The sequence below is a fragment of the Arvicola amphibius genome, chromosome 7, assembly GCF_903992535.2.
Source record: "Arvicola amphibius chromosome 7, mArvAmp1.2, whole genome shotgun sequence".
Lineage (NCBI taxonomy): Eukaryota > Metazoa > Chordata > Mammalia > Rodentia > Cricetidae > Arvicola > Arvicola amphibius.
Genome location: NC_052053.1, coordinates 71,602,518 through 71,622,493, shown reverse-complemented (window position 1 = coordinate 71,622,493; position 19,976 = coordinate 71,602,518). Strand labels below are relative to the sequence as shown.

Below are 19,976 nucleotides of genomic sequence, written 5' to 3'. Positions count from 1 at the left end.
GAAGGGCATGCCACACACCCACATTTTAATTAATGTGATCCAGCTCAACTGATGGCCGATTAAAAAGACCTAAGCTGTTTTCATTTTATGCCATTGCTGATAGCACTGCAGAGAACATTCTGGTAGCTAAGCTTGTGAACACATCCCTGACTGTGTTTACCCCAACTCCTTAACGGGGTGGGGGGGTTGCTGAGTAAATGATTTGCACTGATTTATGTTCATTGAGCCATCTTTTTACAATACCATTTTGACCTTATTACCATCTCGCCTTCCAAACCAGTCCTCTAGCTGACTTTCCACAGCTTCCTGAATGTCGTCCAAGGGGAAAGGGAAAGGAGAAAGGAAAAAGCCTGATACAGAAGCCCACTGAGCATCTGGCTCAACCTCATGCTCTTTCAGCCTATGGCCGTACTGGCCACACTGTGCTTAGGGTGATGAATATCCTTGACACACCCCCCGCCCCCCCTCCCCGCCGAAAGTAAACCCCTAATGTCTAAAATTCCTCAGACCATGGTTGCTGGAACTCATAGGGTTTCCTATTCTAAAGCTGCTTTTTTACTCCCTGTAATTAACTGAAGGGATCAGATGTTAATCACCCGTTCTTTTGTCCCTTCCAGAAACCCCTTCTGTGTTTCCTGAGACTGACTTCTGAGACCCCTCTGGGCAGAGGGCCCCGTCGCATGCTGTGTGGTGCTGGTGAGTCTGCATATCGCCGCAATACTGCACATGTATTGTTACACACATGTGCACACACACACACATACATCCCATACTCGTGGATTGAGAGTCCCCTGGTTAATTTCTCATCATAACTGTGGCCTAGTGATACATCTGTCCTTCGGCTTGCTTCTTGCCTTCTGGTCTTAGGATGTATTAAGGGGAAAGAGCAGGTGGTGGCTGGAGCAGCCCTAGCCGAGAACATACAGGGTCTGTGAGCGGACATGTCTGTCTTTGAGTCAACCGTGCCTCTAGGGACAGAGGCCTTCGTCTGTGACGCCAGGGTGAAGTGGGCTTGGTGCCCTTTCTTTTCTGGCATGAAAGTCGGCTCAGGACTTGCAAATAACCATCCTTAGCTCTAATCCAGCTACAGAACAGCTGTGTGTCCTTAGCTAGCTTACAGGCGTCTCTGTGCTTTGGTTCCTCCTTTTTTTTTTTTTTTTCAAAATCCATAACGTCTCTCTCTCACACACAGCCCCATTGAGATTCAGTGAGAAATTAGTTCAAATAAATAATCCACTGCAGCAACACACACAGGGTACACACACACAGGGTACCCAGAAAAATCCCAAGCTTGCCCAGCCCAGCCCAGCCAGGTGTTGTCCTGTCTCTGTGACTCCCCTCCCTCCCCCCTCCCTCCGCTGCCGATGCTGCTGCCACCACCGTCACCGCCCCATGCCTTCCCTCTTCAGTGCCTTTTCAGCGACCAAGACTGACAGAAGCAAACAAAAAAGTCCCCAGAATGCATAAAGCCTCCTGGCTCCCCTGCCCAGGCTCCTGTACCCTTGCAGACCTTCCCAAGGGATTCCTGTACCCTTCCCCAACACCTGGGGCCAGCCCAGCTGCCTTACTGCTCTAATTGGGGTCTCCTGTAGTTTGGTGGACAGTGCATCTTATTTTCATATAAATAAATATAAGAAGTCAGATTGCTCCCAGGCAGCCTTTGGAGGCTTCCATTTTACAGCCTTTGGCAAGCATGGTTCTGGAGAACCAGTGGTGGTGATGACCCCCACAAAGCTCAGCTTCCCAGTACCACAAAGAAGCCCAGCTGCTGCCCCTGAGCTGTCTGTGTGATGGGCGTTTGGGGAAAGTGCGACTTGCCTGTCACCCCTCACACAGAAGGGACCCTCCTCCTCGGTTGCCTGCACAAAGCCTCCTCTCTATCCACTGTTTGGTTTCTTCACTGGTCAGGCAGACGACTCCTCCGTGTGTGACTCTGCTTTCCACAGAAACCCATTTCTCAACTCCCTCAAGCCTGTATTTTATCCCCGTGCCTTGAGCAACAGGAGTTATCAGCGGATGCCGCCAGCAGAATGTCCCCTCCCCACCCAGCAGGGGCTAAAGGGCTTTATTGCCTTATGACCCCAGCTCCTGGGTTGGGCTTTGGTGACTTTCTTAACAGTGAATCTCTTTTTAGCCCAGGGTCTTCAGTCCCCTCTAACTAGAAATGTTTATTCACAAACGTGTGTGTGTGTGTGTGTGTGTGTGTGTGTGTGTGTGTGTGTGTGAGAGAGAGAGAGAGAGAGAGAGAGAGAGAGAGAAAGAAAGAAAGAGAAAGAGAAAGAGAAAGAGAGGGAGGGAGGGAAAGTGTGTGTGTGTGTGTGTGTGTCAGGGAGTGTGTTTGTGTGTGTGTGTGTCAGAGAGAGTGTGTATGAGAGAGAGAGTGGGGGAGAGAAGGAGGGAAAGAGAGAGAGAATATGTGTGTGTGTGCGTGCACGCATGCACACATGTGTGTGCTTGCATGCTCGTCTTCCTCATCCATATCCCACAGGAAACCTTCCTCACATAATACTGCAAAGGCAGTGACATATGTGAATGTCACGTCGCCAAATGTCAAATGTCCACTTCCAGAGCGCCAAACAAATCCTTTAATAGACAACAACAGCAAAACAACAGTACCACAACCAAACACCCCAACATCAAGGCTCTATAAGTGCAAACTGCGTTCTCAAGCCTTGCAGCCTTAACCCAGAAGTGGCCAGGCAGCCCATCTGTCCTCTGGCTCACTCACCTGCAACACGATGCTGCCCCCGCTTGGCGGGTCAGAGCAGCCCAGTGACCTTAGGCCCCCAGATCAGGGTTTTTGGGAGCTGGGCACTCAGACAGCAGAAACAAGGGGGACTTTGCTCAAATAATTCTGTCATTTTTCAGTCTTTTTCCCTGCTCCTTTTGAAATATTTTTCTCCATGGAGATATGACCCTGCTCAAGGTTTATCCAGTTCATCCTGATTGTTCCACAGACAAGAAAGACCAGCCAGCCTCTCAGCTGTCCCTGGAATGTACACACTTACACATAACACGCGTACAGGGAGTTCGCACACTAGGGGCAATATCAGGAGACTCCCACAGACACTGCCAAGCACAGGTCTGTCTGGTTGGGAGGTCCCTCTGCTGAAAGCCCCAATCCACCCCTAGTCCCCAGTGAACCCACAGGGACAGGCCAGAAGAATCAGTGCTAGATTGTAACGCCATGGGCTGCATCCATCAGTGTGCAGGCTCCTTAGTCCCACCACTGGGTAGGGTGATTTCATAAGCCCCCCCAGACTTCCCAGGCCACGCCGCAGCAGCTACCCAATTCTGTGGCTAGGGCCTAGCCTCCAGAGAAATGGCCTGCTGCTCCAATAACCAGCTGGTACCTCAAACAGGTGGAGCCCACTTTCTATGCCCTCCACCCCCTTTCCCAGGCTGTTGCCTTCCAGGTGACTCAGACCAGCACTCCTGGACCTGAAATCAGGTAGAGAAGACCCTTGGCCACTCCAGGTGGCCCTCCCTTACCAGGGACTCGGCTGCAGGACAGCCCCCACCATCCCCCACTCTCCCAGAGCACTCACCCCCAGTCTCAGCGCCTCTCCCTCAGTGCCTCAGTTTGACCACCAACTATCAGTGTGCCTTTGCCATTTAACCTTTGGCAAGGTCATGGCAAAGGTCAATAGCAAAGGTCACGCATCCTTACCCCAACCCCAGCCAGCTCCTCTCCAGCCAGCCCCACCTGTTGGCTCAGGACTCTGCCCTGTGGAAGCTTTTCCAAAGCCTATCTCTTTGGGCTGCTAGCCTGCTAGAAAACACTGCTGCAGCCTCCTCACCACGTACCGGCCTGCCTCTCTGCTCGGGTGCCTCCAGTAACAGGGAGCTCTCTCTCCCAGGCAGGCTGCTTGGGGGCTCGCGCACTGAGACGCTCCTCTCAGCCCTCCCCTGTCTGCTGCATCAGCCTCCGCAGCTCCACAGCAGCCTGCTTGTGCCTTGGCCCTCAGGTCTTTATGGGAGGCAAACTCCCTGTCTTCAGGGTCCTCCCTGTGCTGTGCTGAATAGCAAAACCCCCACCCACAATGAGAACAAGTTTGGGGACCTCTACACCTGTCTGGGGGTGTTTCTCCCTTGGTCCATTACACCTGGGGCAGAGCCCTTTGCCCTATTGTTCTCCCAGTAGTCCAGGGGAGAGCATGGTACTCCCCCCCCCGGGGGGGCAGCTGCTCTGCCTGTAGCTATTAAGCAGCTATGAACCCTCTTGATTTTTCCTCTCTCTCTCTCTCTCTCTCTCTCTCTCTCTCTCTCTCTCTCTCTCTCTCTCCCCCTCTCTCTCTCACTCCCCTCTCTCTCCCCCTCTCTCTCCCCCTTTTTTATGGCCCCTTCACCAGTTGCTAGGGAGAAGCCTCTTAATGCAAAGCCCCCTGCTTTTTTTTTTCTGATGGAACGGTGGCTGCCTGGCCGGCTCTGGCTGCCCTGCAGAAGTGGGAGCTACAGAAGCAGCTGCAGCAGGGCCGGGGGGCTCTCATGCTGCACAGCTAGGCTTGACTCTCACTCTGCGGTTGTGAGACCACAGAATTCCCTTTAGTTTTCAGAGTCTTGGGGCTTTGCCTGTGAAATGGAGACGAGAGTTTTTCTCTCACCGGCTTGAAGCGAGGACTTCAGGAGATGAGAGTAGCTTAGCCTTCACCAGACACTTCATAAACGCTTGTGGAGTCGGCAGTGGGACCCGGGAGGAGGGCGACATGTAACAAGTGTCATAAGAGAGAAAACAGCCTAGCCTTTCAAGACCCCACGCTGCATACACGCTGCAATATCTCCTGGCAGAGGCCCCTCTGCTGGCTTAATCGCACAAATCAAGCCAGTCAGAGGCAGCCCTTAGCCTGGGGAACTCACGGGAGATGCAGCAGGCAGCAGGAATGCCATGCAGAGCCCACATCTGCATTTACTAGCTTTGCATGGTAGATAACAGCTTTTGGGGAAAGCAGTAAGGCAGAGAGAGACATTTCCTTCCTGTCACTCCTTTGAAGGGCCAACTAAGAAAGGGAGGTTTAGGGAGGACAAACAACACCAAGCTCAGGGCATCCTCTAAACGGTGGGAAACGGCTGACTCTCCACTCATTCACACTCCCAGACACTGCAACACACTTACCTCCTACGTCCCAAGCATGAGGCTAGGGCTATAAAGTGATGATGTCAGTTGGCCGGTCGGCCGATCGCTCGGTCTGTCAGTCAGTCGGTCGGTCGATCGGTCGGTCGGTCAGTCGGCTTCCTGTCTTCGAACTGCAATCATTCTGAAGGGAATAGTATACCACATAGAAATGCACTCAAGGCCGGGTGGTAGCAGTGGGGATTTATAGAGCCACCGGAAGAAGCCTTGGACTGGGATGTCTGTCTAGCACTCACGTGGGGAACCTCACAAATAGGAGTCCATGGTCTGCATTGGACTGATGAAGAAGCTAAGGCACAGAAAGGCCAAGTCCCATACTCACCGTCTCTCAGCTGGTGTAAGGTTGGGCCAGGATGAAACCCAAGGCTCTCCCAGGCTCCCCACCACACCCTGCTGCTGAAGACTGCCTAGTGAGGCTGTGCTGAGTGTTGGGGGGGTGATGTGGGTGGGCAGAGGCCAGATTGATTAGGTTTAAGCACCTCCCAGTGTACTTGAGATCTCGGCTCTTTCGTGGCCCAATCAGTTTGAAGGGTAGGTTCAAAATTAGGTGTAAGGACCTATAAGCAGAGGCTTATGAAAATGATATTATTAACCTGATGAGGAGAGGGCCCCCACTTATCTTTAATCTAATTGCAGACATAATGGGGGCTAGGATTTGTTTGGGAGGATGGCGAGGTAGAGAGATCTAAATGTTTCCGGGTTCTGGTGAGCTTCCTGGTGCAAAGTGTCATCTCTAAGTGTCTGGGGCTGAGAGCTGGGAACAGAGACCTCCTAATGCAGCCCCCTCATCTCAGGGAAGTGCCCTACACTGACCACTTATAGTGGGGGTGGGCCCCAAGCCCCTTCCTCAGATATAAACTGGGAGGGACCCTGAACCTTTTCTCATCTCAATTTGCCATCTGTGTGAGAGAAATAGAAACCAAACATCATTCTAAGAGACAATTTCACTCCTACGTGGTAGACAGAGTGCACCAAGCATCATTTTAAGAGATGGTCCCATTCCCATAACCTTTTCTGGTGATGGCTGCTGTTGCCAGACACCTGTTTGCTTGTCAGAGCTGTGTTGAACAGGAGAACTCAGGCTGCTGCCCTTCCTTCAGAGGGTGATGCAGATGGGGAGAGAAGAGGGGAGAGGAGAGGTGACCCCTACAAAGGAGCAGAGAGCAGAGTTCTGCTTTGGATGGGAGATGAGCCAGTTAAGATTTGTGTCAACTCAGGGTGCAGTGGAAATGGTCCCAAATCTTCAGACACCAGCCAAGAGTCTGTGGCGCCCCCAAGTGCCACAAGGGGGCTGCCTGGGCTACAAGTTTTTGCCTTCTTAAATGAGGAGGGGGAGGCAAGAAGAGGAGGGACCTGTGCTTTAGATTTCTGCGGCGGCGCTTTAATTGCAGCAGATGCAGAGGAAGCAGGTGGGCAGGGGGGCGACAGTGTCCCAGGGTGGCTTCAGGCAGCCCCTTTCCCTCACAGGATCTGCGCTGCAATGCAGACGGGGCTGCCGCGGGCAAGCTGCTGAGGGTCGGAGCTGTCCGGTGTGTGCTTTCCAGAGTGAGGAATGAAAGATGAGGGAGAAAGCTTGCAGGGAGTGCGCAGTGGCCAGGCGCCCAGGAAACCCAAGGGAAGAGCGAAGATGGGGCCAGAGCCTGTGGCTGTTGCAGGAGGTTTAGGAAAGTAGGGGCTCTGGGAACAGTGGGGTAGTGGACCAGGCAGTTTTGGGGTTTCAAGGTGAGTCAGTTTACTGTTCTATGAGTGAGAGGAAAGTGAGTGGGGAAGAAGCAGCTGTGGCAGCTTGGCAAGCGTTTGAGGGAGAAAAGCATCAATTCTTATCTTTCCAAAGAGGCTTAATTAAAAATAAAACAAAATAGCAAACTAGACAGTGTGGCTGAGCTGGTTACTCACTGTGTGTGACAGGTGACAGTGCCGCTCTCTTAACTAAACTGTCACAGCATCCCAGCAGGAGGGCACGCAGGCTGCTGTTTCTGCCTTCAGGAGAGATGCCGTGGATCTTTAGAGCGAGGGGAGAGTCTGGGGGTACAAGTGGGCCAGCGGGGAGCTAGATGGCGTGCATCTGGATGGTGTGCATAGGGTGGGGGTCTGGAGTGTCTGGGGGTGCAAGCCGGCCAGTGGGGAGCTAGATGGCGTGCATCTGGTAGGGGTCTGGAGTGTCTGGGGGTGCAAGGAGGCCAGCAGGGAGCTAGATGGTGTGCATCTGGTAGGGGTCTGGAGTGTCTGGGGGTGCAAGGAGGCCAGCAGGGAGCTAGATGGTGTGCATCTGGTGGGTGCCTGTTCCTCAGTGCCCCCCAGCACTGGCACTTACCCTTTTTTTAGTCCACCCAATTTGTAGTGTTTCTTCCGTCCTCCAGCCACTCGGAGATATCTGTGAGCCAGCCCCACGACATTCTGCTAGACTGAACTTAGACCCAAAGCTCCCTCTGAGCTTCGGGTTTCCCTAGACCACACTTCTTACCCCCTGTCCTTCATCTTTACTTGTTGCTTAAGAAGAAAGCCAGCATTTATTATGGAGATTTTTTTCAGACAACACAAACAGAGAAAGCAATGTGTTGTTAAACACCGCAGCTTTAACCTTTTTATTTCATCACCTAGATGCAGTGCCCCCCAAATCCATCTATCCCCATGCTTCCTCTGAGCTCTGGACCCTCCCTCATTCCCCACCGCCCCAGCCCCCAGCCTTGGACTGTTTTGAGGCTAATTCTAGAGATCACATTGTCTCTTCTGTGCATCTTTGAATATTTATCTCTGAAAAAGGGCTGCCTCCTTCATAAAAACATAAAGATGCTATCCATTACCCCGATTTTTATAAAAATACGTGTAATACTATTAACACAGTTAAACACTCAACAGCTTTTTTTTTTCCTGCCATCTAACCTCTACACAATGTCCAAATCTTCCCGACGGACTCATAAATTTCTTTTATGATTGGCTTATTCAGATCTGTGTCCAAAGTACTTGCTGCACTTTCAAGGGGCGTGTGGGGTTCTCAAAGGTAAGTACAGCTTGAAATTCAGCACTCTAACCGAATACAAACTTAGTGAGCCTCAGTTTTCTCCCCGAAAATGGGTCCAATTCTGGGTACCTCCAAGGGCTGTCAGGCAAGTTGGAGACAGGTACATACATATCCCCCAGCCCCATATCAAGCAAAAAATAGACACAGCAGCCAGCAGCTGTTATTTGAATTATCCATTTTTCACGGAAACCTCTGAAAGAGTTGGACTGGATAGACAAGACAGAGCTGGCTATCATCCACAAAACAAAAGGCGCCTGGCAGGCCAGGGCCCCTGAGTGATTTAGACAGAGCTTGTACCACATCTCAACAAGGTCTGCCTGTGACACAGGGGGCTAGGGTCCTGGGACCCCCCACCAGGGGCTGGTCCACTAGATGGCACTCTCTGCTGTGTGTCCAGGACAGACCACTCCCCAAGGTACCCAGGCCACAGCCAAAACATCCCAGGTAATTCTAAAACATCAGCTCCACATGTCATGCAAAACGCAATGTTTTTTCTCTCGGCATCCCTCCCAGCCCAGTAGCAGAAGCAAGAAAATGCAAACATTTCATAACAAATTGCTGAGACCAAACACTAGACAGCCCACCTCCCTTTTAATTCTCTGTCCCAGCTACATCTGATTGCTCATTATTTTACAGATAAGAGGATGATGAGGGGGTCAAGGATTTGCCCAAGATCGGCTAGTAAGCAGGACCCGGGGCTCCAACCCAGGTTTGTATGATCCCTTTGCAAAACAGAGAAGTGGAAGGATGGAGGGTCGTTCTGATGGATGGGTAGGTTCCAGCATAAAGATGCGTGAGTGCCTAGCAAGGCGGCTGTATGGATGATAAATGCTAAAGGGATGGGGGCACAGATAACCCAGGCCAGCAAGCTTCCCTATAGATAAGAGACCCATAGATAGAGAAGATAGAAGAGGCAGTTTCTCACCAAGATCAAAGGCTTCCTGGCTCTTCCAGGAGAAGTTCCCTCTTTGCAGTCTGCTGGTGAAGCTCCTGCGTTCTGTGTAGCCTCCGAGTGGATCGATTGACTCAGGTGGTTCTGAGATAACAGGTGGCCGACCAGGTCACGAGGACCCAGTTCCAGCTATGGTGCTGGGGCTGCTCACTGGCAGCTCTCAGTCCCTGCTGCTTTCACGTGTGCTGGGGAACAGCAGGCTGCTGCCTCTCCACCGGCTCTCCTGGATGACTAAGCCCAGAGCCCTGGCCTCACGCTCAGCCCTCCTCTTGAACTTGGTGTTCTTTTATCTATGCTAGATCATCACAGCCACCCTCCATGATGGCATTTTCCACTGTCAATCAAAAGGAGAAGAAACTGAGGGTTAGAGATGCTAAAAAGACTGTCCTAAAAGTCATATAGGGGGCAGATGCAGACCCAGCCTCCTTTTTCCTCCCAAACCCACACTTCTGACAGACTGCCTTTCCTCTATGGCCACGCCTGAAAAGAAATCCGTGTGTTCCTCAGCACTCCCTCATGTCAGGAGCACCTTTGGGGCTAAACTTCTTATCCAATAGAATCGTAGTTTATTTTCTAAGCAACATCTTCTCAAGTACATTCTATCTGTAATTATCACACAAGCAGGGGCCACACGTACTCTGGCATCCCGCGGGAAAAACGAGCAAGTAGGTTTTCCTGCATTTTCTATTCTGACTGAATGCTAATGGAGTAGGTGTAAAAATGGCTACCCAACCCAAGGGGGTGCAAGGCAGGGAGCACAGGGACTGGGAATGGCCTCTCAGCAGAACGGGCTTCCTTCTAGCTGCTAGGTTTTGCAAAGCTGCACATGGGCCAGGCTCAGGCAGGCTCTGCCAGCAAGCACTGTGTATGTGCCTTAACCCTAGTGCCTCAGTTTACCTGGTTGTAACACAGAATACCAAAAGCACATTATTATTATTATTATTATTATTATTATTATTATTATTATTTCTTTTGAGACAGGGTTTTACTGCTTTTCCAGAGGAGCCAAGTTCAGTGTCAAGAATCCATATGAGGCCACATACAATTAATTGCTCCAGCCTCAAATAGATTCACCACCCCCTTCTGGATTCTGCAAGCAACTACAAATTCATATATACGCAGTTTATACATATAAATGTAGCAAACTGACCTCTTAAAATACACAAAAGGGGGCTGGGATGTAGCATGCTCCCCTAGCATTCCCAAAGCCCTGAGTTTGACCCCCAGCACCATGAAAAACTAGATGAGGTTACAGACCTGTGATCTCAGTACTGTGAAGGTGGAAGCAGGAAGATCAGATGTTCAAGTTCACCCTTGACCACATAGCGATTCGAAGCCAGTTGAGGTGCCTGAAACCCTTCTGTCCCCAAAAGGTGTTTTAATCATAACTACTGAGATAGGATTTAATATCTTTGGTAAGAATCATCAGCTACTTGGGGCATTCCACTGCCTCATTTTGCTTCTTCCCTGCTGTGTGACCACTTGCCAGTCACTTAACCTCTCGGAGGCTCAGTTTGCCAATGAATAAATTAGGACTTCTGGTACCTTTGTGCCAGTATTACCAATTCAGTGGTGCTTCCTCCCCTGATAGCTGCTTTCTTTGCTCCCATGGTTCAAGTTACTATGTCAGCCCCACTTTGTGCTTCTTAAGTCTGAGTGTTCTCCTTCTCTGCCTTCCCCCACAGGGCTGATTATTCTCAGAAGATTTTACCCTATTCTCAGCATCTAGACCTGGAACAGAACGGGAGCGAGGATGTCTGGTGCCTAGTCATATCCACACCCGAGGAGTGTCCACGTGTGCACAGCTGGCGGCTCGGGCTCGGTACAGTGTCTGCATTCAGTAACTATTGGCTAATTATGACTATTATGTCTAATTGACAGGACTGTTGTAGGAATGAAATGAAAATAATGTATGCTCTTGTGTGGTGTGCTGTGCGTATTCTGTGCTGGGTGCAGGATGAACTGTGCTGTCGCCCCCTGGGGCCCGCAGGGGGACTTTTATACCACCTGAGGCCCCGTGCTGGGATCTGGGAGCAGGGAGCTGGGAGCAGGGAGCTGGGAGCTGGGAGCTGGGTGTGGAATTGGTTTCACTTGGTCAGTGAGCGCCCCCTTTGGTCTAGAGGGGAATAATTTGAAATTCAAGAATTTCTTGGCAATTCAGGGCTCATTTTGAAGAGTGCCTTTTTAGCATTTAGACAGCCGTGAGTTTGAAACCCCCAACACTGCACAATAGTAAGTGTGGTGGCCCAGTCCTCTAATCCAAGCACTCCAAAGGTGGAAACAGAGAGATCAGGAGTTCAAAGCCATCCTCAGGCCAGCCTGGGTTTTAGGAGACCCCGTCTAAAGAAACACAAATACAAACAAATCAAAACAGCAAGTCTGATAGCACAGATTACTCCCAGAGATCAATTCATTTCCTACACTGTTTTGACTTTCAAAAACGCATCCCTTTGGGTGGATTTCTTTTTTTAACTATGATATCTTGATCACAAAGGAACAGCTGCCAATTAAGTCTGGTCTAAGAGCCATTCTTCCTGAAACCTATGGCTAGGCCTGAGCACAGAGTGAGTTTGATTATTTAACCTTTAGGAGACTGTTTGAGCAGATAGGTGTGTGGGGTGGGGCTGGCGGTCAGAGTATGCACAGGGCGGCCGTTGCTTTGAGGATCGGTCTGTCAGTCCACCCGTCAGTCCACCTGGTCCATCGGTCGGTCGGGCTGTAGTCCTTCACCTTGTTGGACCCAGGAAGGTGATGCTGTCCTCACTCGACCAATCCTACGAGTCCGGGGCCTAAGACAGAGAGACCAGGTCACGTCTCTGCAGTCACACAGCTCATGAGTGCCTGCTGGGGTGGAACCTGGTTTGTCTGTCTGTCACCATCGCTCGGCAGCTGCGGGAGCAAAGATTTGGACAAGGGGCTCAGTGATGTCGTGGGAGGGGTTTCTCCCTGACTTGGAAGAGAATGCTTAACTTTGCTCGAGGGCCAGTGCTATGGATGTCTTGTGATTAGGGGAACATAGCACAGAGAGGGTCCTTAATTATCTTGATGTTACCCAGCTAGCTAGAAGTTGAGGCTGAATTTGCGGGTGGGTATCAGTGGGTATCTCTGTTGGCCACTCTGTCCTCATGACTGTGATTGTAAGCAGAAGCAGCATATGTGTGTGAGAGTCTGGGTTAAAGTCCTGTCACCAACTCGGGGTGGGCATGTCCTAAAGTCAAGCTGCATGTCTTCAACAGATCGCAGGCTCTTAAAAAATATTTTTAAGAACACACATGTGTTTAAATGTTGTTTGTATAAAAGGAGAAGGGAAGGACCATTGGTTAAAATGGGTAACCAGCTGGACAATGGGGGCAAGAGGGTGGGGCTGTGTATGGTTAGTCCTAAGTGAGCCTCATAGTAAGTAAAATAAGATGTGTATAAGGCCTGAGGACGTGTGTGGGCTGCGAACCAAATACTGGGGCTAACGTATCACCAGTGGGTAACATATAAAAAGAGCTCAGACCGATTTGGGGTTGTTAATTTTTTTATTAAAAATTAAAAGAACATGGAATAATGTCCTCATGCCTTGAATCCAGCAGCTATGAGGGTCCTTCAAATAAACACCAAGACTGACCCAGGTCTGCTAACCTCATGAGCATAAGGGCCCAGCAACCATTTCCTTCCATTCTGGGACCCTCATAGGGCCACTCTGGACAGGTGGCAGGCCTGGTACTTTAGGAAGTAATAAGGAATGATGTAAAGTTATGTACAAAACAAATTATTCATAAATTCAATTAATTATGCGAAAAATTAAAGACCAGCTTATGTAGACCGACCATGAGGTATTGTTTTCTGTCCTGTTTTAAGATGATTTAATTGACAAATCGAAATTGTATGTATCTAAGCCTCGATGTCTGGTGTTTGTGTCCAGTACTCCACACACTGTCCTGTTTATGTGTGGGAGGAGAATATTTAAGATGGACATTCTGTGTTAATTTTAAACACACATTTCTGTTAACTAGAGTCGCTGCTGTGTACATTGTCCATTGAGAACTCAATGTTCTTACAAAACCAAGTTGTACTGTCTGACCAGCTCGTGTTCTTCACACCCACTGACCTCTGCTAGCCGCCATTCTGATCTGAGTTTGGGTGACATTATTAAGAGAGCGAACCCAGCCAACTGTCGGCCTGTGAGTAAGAAGGCACTAGGGTGTGCAGAACGGTCGGTGGCTCTGGGTTGGTTGGTGCCGTTCAGTGTCCTCGGTCTGGGGTTAAAATGCTTTAAGTGAGTGCACGATGACAGGAGCCCGAGAGTGGCCCCCAGCATGTTTATCTATCATTGTGTAATTGTAGCCCTTTTAAAACCTTACTTCTGTGTGTTAAGAATCATGTGGACGTATTGAGCTATCTGCTCCCGATTAGTGCTCAGTTCCTCTGTGTTTATTGTATTTAAAAATGTATAAAAACCATGGGGGAAATGAATAGGCAATAACAATGAGATTGTATCTGGAGCCAAAATGGTTGTGTTTCCAACTCTGTATCTAGGTCTGTTTGGAAGAGGGTCTGTTGTTTCTTTTGTGGACAGGAAGTGCAGGGATCAATGTTTATAGAAAGAGTTGCTTTTTTTAAGGTGGTCAATCAATGCATATTTATTGAAACAATAACAATGAAAGAAAGAAAGAAAGAAAGAAAGAAAGAAAGAAAGAAAGAAAGAAAGAAAGAAAGAAAGAAAGAAAGAGAAAGAAAAGAAAATGAATACCTGCTTGGGCCAGTATCATGATCTGAGACTAAGATTAGCTACCTTGCTCACTAATGGCCATGAAGCAGGTCTTCCTACTTTGTAATATCTGCCTTGTGTTCCACAGAGTGGAGGCCCTAATATGAATGGAGACCTAGTCTGCTAGTTGAGACCTTGGCAGTGACCACTGTGGGCAATGAGCCATCGACCAACAATGTGAGTAATGGCTCCTTTTGTTATTTTGAACTTGGGATTTTGGCTGATGGGTGTTTGTTGCATTATTAAACATGATTGAGTTTGTAAATAAAATCAAAAATAGCCAAAGCACTAGTCAGTGATGAGAGAGTCATGAAACAAGGGTAATTAATCCAATTAGGCATAATAATTACCAAATTAGAAATTATATAGTTGGCTGTTCCCTATGTGGAAAATAGCAAAGAAAAATGGAATATCTCAGGCTAGGGTGACAGCTTAATTGGTAATGTGTTTGCCCTACAAGCACGAGGGCCTGCCTTCAATGTCCTGGTGCCCACATGCAAAAACTAGGCATGGTGGCATGCTTATAATCTCAGTCCTGGAGTGGCAGAGACAGGATGAGCTCTGAGGTTCTCTGCTACTCACCCTTACCTACTTGGGGAGTTCTGGGCCAGTGAGAGACTCCATGTCACAAAACAACATGGACAGTGATTGAGGAAGAATACTCTTTTGTTTTCTGGCCTCAACATGCATGCACATACATGTGCACCTGCACAAAATGAGCACACATATTACACAGGAAGTATGTATATGCTTAGGTACACACACATGCCATATGCATTGCATATGTTATGTGCTACATTGTTTTTAATTGTTGTGAGGGTGATGTGTTCATGCATGGTTATGGTTGTATTAAAAATGTTGATTCACTTCTGAAACAAAACCAATGGGCTAATGAATATAAGACATCATGACCCTAGAGGATGATCACTCAGTTCTCCCAGTTGGAGAGGCATCAGAGCACAAGTGCCTCAGCTTTGTCAACTGTTAGCTTGTGTGCAGTGCCTAGACACATGTCAGTTCAGCTACGATATCACTCTGCATTTGGAAGGGGCAACTGGTCGTTTCTAGTTGTTAGGTAAGATTCATGTATGTTGCTTAATGATTTTTTTTTAAATCTGAAAACAAAACCCAAGTGGTCCAACCTCAGGCTAAGGAGGCTAATATTGGACAACTATTAAGCTTCTTCATCAATTCCACACAAGGATGAGTCTGAAAATTGACCCTGTTTGCATGTTTCCAATAACTGTTTTCCATTACATAAAATGAGTGTATTGGAGTTTGTTCAATCATGTAACATTTGTGAGGAACTTTTACTCTTATGTGGAGATAAAAGGTACATAAAATGTGAGAGTTGATGCCATCATGTTTTGAAACAACTTTAAAATTCATTTTATGTTCATGAACATTTTGCCTGCATATATATTTACATTTATATTTATATTTATATTTATATTTATATCAATATCACATGCATGCCTGGTGCCCATGGAAGTCAGTAGAGGATGTTTGATCCCCAAAATGGAGCTACTGATGTTTGTGAACCACCATATGGGTGCTGGGAACCGAATCCAAGTCCTCTGCAGGAGTAACAAGTGTTATAAACGCTGACCCACTTCTCCAGGCCCCGTCTTCATGGTTTAAAGTCTTTAGAGAGTTGTTTAAGGGAATTCATAAACAAGTAATCAAATGAATGAAAAATAATCAGCAATTAAGCTTAAGGGAGAGCAAGAATAAAGCAAAGGTGATACAATGCCCTTGAATTTTTTTAAAATCCATTTTATGTTGCCTCAGCTTTCATTTTGAGCATGAGCTTAACTTTCTTGGACCAGAAGTAGGCTCAGTGACCCAGATCTTAAAGGTGTTAGAGCCAAATATCTTCTCCACTCACCTGCTGGTAGCCATTTCCCAATGGGCAAGTGCTGCCTGCTGCCTTGGCAAGTGCTACCTGCTTGCCTAAAGCCGTCTCCTAACTCCTCTGTAGGAAACTCTTCAGGTCAACCCATCCATGAAGTCCCATCATGGCAGGACTAGACTTCGTAGATTCTCCCTTTACAGAGACCTGAAAGCCAAATTAAAGTAAGATAAAACACTTATGATCCAAATTATATACATCAAAAATCCTTAAAAATATTTTGATTAATGAATTAGCCAATATGCTTATAACCATGCAAACAAGGTGGTGTGTTGGAAGCTAATTTTAGCACTAAAAATAAATAATTACATAAATGCATTAAAGAATTGAAAGCCCCAAACATGGATTGGTGATAAGAATGGTCCAAACATGAGAGGAGTATAATTCTCTAATGTGCTCCTAGCCACCATAACAACAGCCTGCATGTCCCATTCTCTTAACCAGCTGTTTTGGGTTTTATTGTGTATATTACATGATTGGCTTAGACATTTGACCATAAGTAAAGTTCTAGGCTGTTTATTCTTTGAGCTAGGAGTGAGAAGGAGATGAAAGGCATTGCCCCACGTGAGAAGTCATGGATGGCGCTTGCTCATTAACATTTCCTTAGAAAGGACCAAATCACAGGCCTGGAGAGGTTGCTCAGTGGTTAGGAGCGCTTCCTGGCCAGATCCCAGCACCTGTGTTAGGCCACTCGCTCGTAATTACTTGTAACTCTAGTTCTGGGGGACCATAATCCCTCTTCTGGCTTCCAAAGGCACCTGCACACAGCACAGCACATCACATACACACCCAGACACACACACACACGGACACACAATAAATAATGAAGACAAAATATTTTTTTTTAAAGAGAGGAATGATCAAATCAAATGCAAGAGAGTCAGCGTGAGCTGGGGATGAAGGTGTTGAGACTCAAGCTCTTGACCTGTCTGTCTAAGTTCCTTAGGAAAAGACCCAAGCTGTTTTAGGATAAACAGCAGGCCCCAGTCCTGCCCCATGGATCTCTGTGCAGAGAGGAGAAAGTCTGGTGATTGCTTCCATGAAGAGTGGTTGTCTTTAGCCTTGCAGGAATGTTGTACACTCGAAATGTGGATATGAAGAGTAAAGGCTTTCTTTTGCTTATTTTTTAAATTAATTTAGATTTAAATGACCCTCCATGGCTAGTTGTATTAGGTGATTGGCTCATGGGAGTTTTAAGAATTCTAAAGATACATAATTTAAATTAATGGATATTAATTGTAGTCTAATGCCTGAATGTGCTACAAAGAAATATTATAATTAATATAGTTCTATACAGCTGCATTTTACTTCTAAAATTGTTTGGTTCATGTATTTATTTCTTTCGTTAACTTTTCAACATTTACTTGACTTTGTATTCTATAGTCTATGTGAGCCTGTCTCTAATATTGAAGATTTATATATCTTAATGGACAAGAACCACAAAGGTATTGTCAAATTTGCTAGTGGTTTATTAAGTGATTGTTTCGAGAATATTCTTTATATTATCAAATGACTTCAGCAAATGATTAGTGGATACAAAGGGCTGTAAAAGGAGCTCAGTGAGGGAATACTTGTCTATTGTAGGGCTTCATCCCCAGCCCCACACGATAAAACTAAGAATCTACCTATGCCACAAAGTGATAATATGATGATTTCTGATTAATTTAGATCAACAGAAGTGTAATCCATAAATGAAAGATCTCAATCCACTTCAACACAACTCAATTCCATTAACACAGAGTAAGACCACATTATTTATTTACACATAGTAAGGCCACATTATTTATTTACACATAGTGAGACATCTATTAACACATAGTAAGACCACTTTATTTATTTATACATAGTAAGGCTACATTATTCATTTACACATAGTAAGACTACATTATCTATTAACACATAGTAAGACCACTTTATTTATTTATACATAGTAAGGCCACATTATTTATTTACACATAGTAAGACCACATTATCTAGTAACACATAGTAAGACCACATTATTTATTTACACATAGTAAGACCACATTATTTATTTACACATAGTAAGACCACTTTATTTATTCATACATAGTATGATTACATTATTTATTTACGCGAGTAAGACCACTTGTTTATTTACACAGAGTAAAACCACATTATCTATTAACACATAGTAAGACCACTTTATCTATTAACACATAGTAAGACCACTTTATTTATTTACACATAGTAAGATTACATAGTAAGAGTAAGACAACTTTATTTATTTATACACAGTAATACCACTTTATTTACACATAGTAAGACCACTTTATTTATTTACACATAGTAAGACCATGTTATCTATTAACACATAGTAAGACCACTTTTTTTACACATAGTAAAACCACATTATTTATTTACACATAGTAAGACCACATTATTTATTTACACATAGTAAAACCACATTATCTATTAACACATAGTAAGACTACTTTATTTATTTACACAGAGTGAAACCACATTATCTATTAACACATAGTAGTACCACTTTATTTATTTAAACAGAGTAAGACCATATTGTTACTAGCATTTCTGTACTTCACATTACTTTTACACTTTTAATCCACTTGTTGTATCAACTTTGAAAATTAGACAAATTAAGGGAAAAGCGGATAAAGATAGGCTTGTGATGAATATGGACTCCCTGTATTATCAAGAAGTTTGACCGAGAGGCCAGCACAGCAGCTCATGCCTATAATTCTAGGACTGCTAAGGCAGGGGGTTGAAACTATCATGGGCTAAAAAGAAAGACATTCTCTAAAAATAAAAATAAAGAAAAAGAATGTCACCAGGGTAGTGACACCAGTAATATTGACAGGAAGCTTAGATGGGAGGAATGTGTGTTCAAGGTTAGCCTGGACTCTATAGTGACATCCTGGAGGGGTGGGGAAGAAAGGAGAGAGAGGAAGTTAGAGAGAGACTGATTATGCAATCAATCAATCAGTCAATCAATCAAAAAATCCACATTTTGGGGTGTTATTTTATAGACATGCACTTTCCAGGAGAGTGGCCACTAGCCACACTGAGCAGCTGGTTGGTCAGTGTTTTAACCTAGATGTGATCTCCATTTAAAATTCCCGATGTAGCCATTAATTCTTGGATAAGTGTATCGATTGATCAGCTTTATTTACTTATTTATTACACTATTTACTTAGCCACAATGATACATTTTAGAGTTGTGACACAGAGCCGAAAAAAGCAATTTTCTTTGTTTTCAAATTCCTGTTACTCTTCGAGATTCAGAGGAAAGGAATCAGAATTCTTAGCAATTTCAGAATTATGATTATTTTAAGCATATATCTAAAATGCATGTTTAAAGCATAAAACACACTAGATTTGATGGTTTTGACAAAGAGCTACAGCCTACAGGAATATCCAAACAATATAACGTAATTTCCAATTCAGATCTCCCCGGAAGGTAACGGCCCCTGGTGGAATCATATGTGGACACTGCCCCTTTCAGGGCTTATTTTGAATTGAACTTGTCTTAGCTATTGAGAGAGTAGTCAAAGGACTTGCATGAACTCTTCGGTATGTGCTTTATCTTTTTTATTATTCAATCAGTATGTATATGCTTGCATATATACATTACAGACTAGGATCTGTATATGGGGCATTATAAATTGTATCTCATAAATTATTGATTGAAGAGGCTAATAAATTAGATAAGAGTCATTCTTTGACTACTCATGGGCATGCGTAAACATTGTGGTTTTGCTTGATTTGGTTCGCAGAGACTAAGGTATCAGGAAGAGGGCCCAAGGCTCTGTTGCTCCCTGAATTTCCTAAAACCTGTATTTTTACTTTAATTATTATTTTTATTTTATGCACACATTTGTCTGTTTGAGAGTGTCAAATCCCCTGGAACTAGAGTTACAGACAGTTGTGAGCAGCCATGTGGGTGCTGGGAATTGAACCTGGGCCCTCTGGAAGAGCAGAAAGTACTCCTACCTATCAAGCCATCTCTCCAGCCCCAAACCTGGATTTTTTTAAAAATTCAAATTTTCCAAAATTTATATCAAACATGTTAATTGCTTCTAAAATGTTCATCACTCTTTAGATAAAGATTATTGCAGCTTATTAAAGGTTTTTACTCTACAGGTTCAATGATGTGCTCCTCATAGTGCCTGGATGATCCTGAGCCTCTGTGGGGCAGGAAGAAAGGGATTCAGGTAGGAAGTG

At 45.9% G+C, this 19,976-nt stretch overlaps 1 long non-coding RNA gene across 2 annotated transcripts in view; it reads left to right on the top strand.

Annotated features, from left to right (window-relative positions):
* Positions 1-8,724: 8,724 nt before the first annotated feature.
* Positions 8,725-19,976, top strand: part of LOC119819027 — a 36,668-nt gene continuing 25,416 nt past the window's right edge. Inside the window, exons 1-5 of one of the 2 annotated variants that reach the window (XR_005286212.1) lie at positions 8,725-8,862; positions 10,791-10,927; positions 13,950-14,038; positions 17,157-17,218; positions 19,896-19,966. This is a non-coding gene — a long non-coding RNA (uncharacterized LOC119819027). The remainder of the gene's footprint in view (positions 8,863-10,790; positions 10,928-13,949; positions 14,039-17,156; positions 17,219-19,895; positions 19,967-19,976) is intronic. The other variant, XR_005286213.1, reaches the window with a different exon arrangement.